Raw genomic sequence first — 6,000 nt, 5'->3', positions numbered from 1 at the left:
GCCAACAAACTAGACTACCTGGAAGAAATGGGACAAATTCCTAAGCACCATACACTTCCGAAACTCAAACAGGAAGAAATAGAAAACTTGAACAGACCCATAACCAGCGATGAAGTTGAATCAGTAATCAAAAATCTCCCAGAAAATAAGAGTCCAGGACCAGATGGCTTCCCTGGGGAATTCTAGCAGACACTGAAAGCAGAGATAATACCTATCCTTCTCAAGCTGTTCCAAAAAATAGAAAGGGAAGGAAAACTTCCACACTCATTCTATGATGCCAGCATTACTTTGATTCCCAAACCAGACAGAGACCCAGGAAAAAAAGAGAACTACAGGCCATATCCCTGATGAATATGGATGCAAAAATTCTCAATAAGATACTAGCAACGTGGATGGAACTGGTGAGCGTTATGCTAAGTGAAATAAGCCATACAGAGAAAAACAGACACCGTATGTGTTCACTCTTATGTGGATCCTGAGAAACTTAACAGGAAACCATGGGGGAGGGGAAGGAAAAAAAAGAGGTTAGAGTGGGAGAGAGTTAAAGCATAAGAGACCCTTAATAAATGAGAGCTAACTGAGGGATGATGGGGGGTGGGAAGGATAGGAGGGTGGGTGATAGGTATTGAAGAGGGCATCTTTTGGGATGAGCACTGGGTGTTGTATGGAAACCAATTTGATAATACATTTCATCTTTTTTAAAAAATAAGATACTAGCAAATGAAATTCAACAGCATATATAAGGAATTATTCACCATGATCAAGTGGGATTCATTGCTTAGCTGGAGGGCTGGTTCAACATTCACAAATCAATCAATGTGATACATCACATAAATAAAAGAAAAGAACCATGTGATCCTGTCAATGGATGCAGAAAAAGCATTTGACAAAATTCAACATCCTTTCTTAATAAAAACTCTGGAGAAAGTCTGGATAGAAGGAACATACTTAAACATCATAAAAGCCATTTATGAAAAGCCCACAGCTAATATCATTCTTAATGGGGAAAAACAGACCTATCCCCCTGAGTTCAGGAACACAACAGGGATGTCCACTCTCACTGTTGTAGTTTAACATAATGTTGGAAATTCTGGCATCAGCAACATGACAAGGAAAGGAAATATATGGAATCAAAATTGGCAAAGATGAAGTCAAGCTTTCACTTTTTTCAGATGACATGATATTATACATGGAAAACCCAACAGACTCCACCAAAAGTCTGCTAGAACTGATACATGAATTCAGCAAAGTCACAGGATACATAATTAATGTACAGAAATCAGTTGCTTTCTTATACACTAATAATGAAACAACATAAATACAAATGAAAACTGATCCCATTCATAATTGCACCAAGAATCATAAAATACCTAGGAATAAACCTAACCAAAGATGTAAAAAATCTGTATGTTGAAAACTATAGAAAACTTATGAAGGAAATTGAAGAAGATTTAAAGAAATGGAAAAACATTCTGTGCTCATACATTGGAAGAATAAATATTGTTAAAATTTCAGTACTACCCAAAGCAATCTACACATTCAATGCAATCCCAATCAAAATTGCACCAGCTTTCTTCTCAAAGCTAGAACAAGCAATCCTAAAATTTGTATGGAACCACAAAAGGCCCCAAATAGCCAAAAAGTATTGAAGAAGAAGACCAAAGCAGGAGGCATCACAATCCCAGACTTTAGCCTCTACTACAAAGCTGTCATCAAGACAGTATAGTATTGGCACAAAAACAGACACATAGACCAATGGAATAGAATAGAGACTTCAGAATTGGACCCACAAAAGAATGGCTAACTCATCTTTGACAAAGCAGGAAAGAATATCCAATGGAAAAAAGACAGCCTCTTTAACAAATGGTGCTGGAAGAACTGGACAGCAACATGCAGAAGGATGAAACTAGACCACTTTCATACACCATTCACACACAAAAAAATCACAATGGATGAAAGACCTGAATGTGAGACAGGAAACCATCAAAACCCTAGAGGAAAAAGCAGGAAAAGACCTCTCTGACCTCAGCCGCAGCAATTTCTTACTTGATATATCTCCAAAGCCAAGGGAATTAAAAGCAAAAATGAGGGGCGCCTGGGTGGCGCAGTCGGTTGGGCGTCCGACTTCAGCCAGGTCACGATCTCGCGATCTGTGAGTTCGAGCCCCGCGTCGGGCTCTGGGCTGATGGCTCGGAGCCTGGAGCCTGTTTCCGATTCTGTGTCTCCCTCTCTCTCTGCCCCTCCCCCATTCATGCTCTGTCTCTCTCTGTCCCAAAAATAAATAAATGTTGAAAAAAAAATTTTAAAATAAAAAAAAATAAAAGCAAAAATGAACAATTGGGACCTCATCGAGAGAAAAAGCTTCTGCACGGCAAAGGAAACAATCAACAAAACTAAAAGACAACCAATGGAATGGGAAAGGATATTTGCAAATGGCATATAGGACAAAGGGCTAGTATCCAAAATCTATAAAGAACTCACCAAACTCCACACCCAAAAAACAAATTTTCCAGTGAAGAAATGGGCAGAAGCATGAATAGACACTTCTCTACAGAAGACATCCAGATGGCCAACAAGCACATGAAAAGATGCTCAACGTCAGTCCTCATCAGGGAAATACAAATCAAAACCACGCTGAGATAGCACCTCATGCCTGTCAGAGTGACTAAAATGAAAAAATCAGGAGAGTATAGAATCTGGAGAGGATGTGGAGAAACGGGGACCCTCTTGCACTGTTGGTGGGAATGCAAACTGGTGCAGCTGCTCTGAAAAACAGTGTGTAGGTTCCTCAAAAAATTAAAAATAGATCTACCCTATGACCCAGCAATAGCACTGCTAGGAATTTACCCAAGGGATGCAGGAGTGCTGATACATTGGGGGCACTTGTCCCCCAATGTTTATAGCAGCAATCTCAACAATAGTCATATTATGGAAAGAGCCTAAATGTCCATCAACTGATGAGTGGATAAAGAAATTGTGGTTTATATATACAATGGAATACTACTTGGCAAAGAGAAAGAATGAAATATGGCCTTATGTAGCAATGTGGATGGAACTGGAGAGTGTTATGCTAAGTGAAAGAAGTCATACAGAGAAAGACAGATACCATATGTTTTCACTCTTATGTGGATCCTGATAGACTTGGCAGAAGACCATGGGTGAGGGGTAGGAAAAAAAGTTAGGGAGGGAGCCAAATCATAAGAAACTCTTTTTTTTTTTTACATTTTTTTTAACGTTTTATTTATATTTGAGACAGAGACAGAGCGTGAACGGGGGAGCGGCAGAGAGAGAGGGAGACACAGAATCGGAAGCAGGCTCCAGGCTCTGAGCCATCAGCCCAAAGCCTCATGCAGGGCTCGAACTCACGACCGCGAGATCGTGACCTGAGCTGAAGTCGGACGCTTAACCGACTGAGCCACTCAGGCGCCCCCATAAGAAACTCTTAAAAACAGAATAAACTGAAGGTTTATGGGGCGTGGGAGGGAGAGGAATGTGGGTAATGGGTGTTGAGGAGGGCACCTGTTGGGATGAGCCCTGGGTGTTGTATGGAAACCAACTGGACAATAAATTTCATATTAAATAAAATAAATGCATAATCTTGTAACTTTTATTTATTGTTATCTATGGGCTTAATAATGGTTATTTAATTACTTACATATTTGAAAAGAAAATGAGTGCATTATATTTATGATATTCAAATCTTTTGCATTTTAATTTTTTGTATACTTGATCTTTTGATAGTTTTGTTTTCCCTTACATTGTATTTTGAACTTTGTGTTATAACTGGAAAAGTTGAAAGACTTACATATGGTGAGCATGAATATATTTGTCTCCTGTGTATACAAATAGCATTTTGTTATATTTGCTTTATCTCATATACAAATATTTGTCAATGCTTTTTCCCACTCATAAGTACATTTTTTTTATCCATTTAAATTTAAATTGCAGACATTGCTACACTTCATCCCCTGAGCATTTCTGGATGGGTATATAATATTAAGTAGAGTTATAATTGCTCGATTTTTAAATTTAATTTTTATTTTTTGAGATAAAGTATATAAAACATATACTATTTCTTCATTTATATACAGTTAGATACAAACATCTTAGTGTCCCACTGTATGAGTTTTGGCAAATTAATATACATGTGTAAGATATTGAAATCATCACTGTAGACGATTTTTTTTCTTCCTATCTCTATTCTAATTACTGTGCCAAGTTCCACAGTTTAATATTGTTCAAGGTTTTTTTCACCCAATTTAAAAGGATTTTGCTCCCTCTCTCCCCAAAAACCTAAAACGATTACTCTCCTGTAGACCTTTTAAAATTAATTTTTAATTTTATTTCCAATATATTTAACATGCAGTATTAGTTTCAGGTTTACAATATAGTGACTTCACAATTCTATACGTCAGCTGGTCTCATCATGATAAGTGTGCTTTTAATTCCCTTCACCAATTTCACCCATCTTCCACCCATAGTTAGGTGTCTGTTTCTTGGTTTCTCCCTCTTTTGCTCTCTCCCTTCTTTGTTTTCTTTGTTAAATTCCACATGAGTGAAATCATATGGTGTTTGTCTTCTTCTGACTTATTTCACATAGCATAATACACTCTAGATTCATCCATGACAATTCAAATGAAAAATTTCATTCTTTTTATGGCTGAATAATATGCCATGATATTCCATACTGAATAATATTCCACAATATTTCCATAATATTCATATATATATGTGTGTGTGTGTGTGTGTGTATGTGTGTGTGTGTTGTGTGTGTGTACACAGGCACAGACACACAGACACACACACACATCACTCCTTTATCCATTCATCAGTCTATGGATGTTTTCACTGTTTCCATAATTAGGCTATTGTAAATAATGGTGGAATAGATACAGAGATACATGTGATTTTTAAAATTAGTGTTTTGTTTTGTTTGGTGTTATTAGTGTAAATAATCAATAGTGCAATTAATGTATTATAGGATATTTCTATTTTTTTGACTAACCTCCACATTGTCTTTCAGTCTCTCATAGTAGTTGTACCAGATGCATTTCCACTAGCAGTGAACAAGTTTTTTTTTCCTCTACGTCCTAAACAATACTTGTTTGCTGTGTTTTTGAATTTAGTCATTCTGACAGATGTGAGGTGATATATCATTGTAGTCTTTATATTCATTTCCCTGATGATGTTGAGCATCTTTTCATTTGTCTGTTGGGTATCCTGATGTCTTCTTAGGTGATGTGACTTTTCATGTCTTCAGTCCATTTTCTAATTGGGTTATTAGTTTTCTGGGGTTGAGTTATATAAGTGCTTTATGTATTTTGCATGCTAACCCTTTATCATGTATGTCATTTGCAAATATCTTCTCCCATTTTGTATTGTTGCCCTTTAGCTCTGTTGATTATCTCTATTTCTGTGAAGAAACTTCTTATTTTGATTGGATCCCAATAGTTTGTTTTGTATTATTTCTCTTTCCTCAGGAGACATATCTAGAAAAAATATTGCTATGGCCAAGGTCAGAGAGTTTACTGCCTGTGCTCTCTTCAAGGATTTTTATGGTTTCATGTCTCACGATTAGGTCTTTAATCCATTTTGCATTTAGTTTTGTGCATGATGTGGGAAAGTGGTCCAATTTCATTCTTTTGCATGTAGCTGTCAAGTTTTCCTAGAGCCATTTCTTGAAGAGACTGTCTTTTTGCCATTGGATATTCTTTTCTGCATTGTCAAAGATTAGTTGGCTATATAGTTGTGGATTTATTTCTGGGTTTTTATTCTGTTCTATTAAACAATATGTCTACTTCTGTGCCAGTCTGAAACTGTTTTGATAACTTGAAATTTGGAAACATTGGACCTCCAGTTTTGTTTTTCTTTTTTAGATTTCTTTGGTTATTTGGCCCTTTATGTGGTTCCATAAACATTTTTAAATTATTTTTCTCTAGTTTTGTGAAAAATGTTGTTGGTATTTTGATAGGAATTGTATAAATCTATAGATTTCTTTGG

This window comes from Prionailurus bengalensis, chromosome A1, assembly GCF_016509475.1.
Source record: "Prionailurus bengalensis isolate Pbe53 chromosome A1, Fcat_Pben_1.1_paternal_pri, whole genome shotgun sequence".
Classification (NCBI taxonomy): domain Eukaryota; kingdom Metazoa; phylum Chordata; class Mammalia; order Carnivora; family Felidae; genus Prionailurus; species Prionailurus bengalensis.
This window is presented reverse-complemented; position numbering follows the sequence as displayed.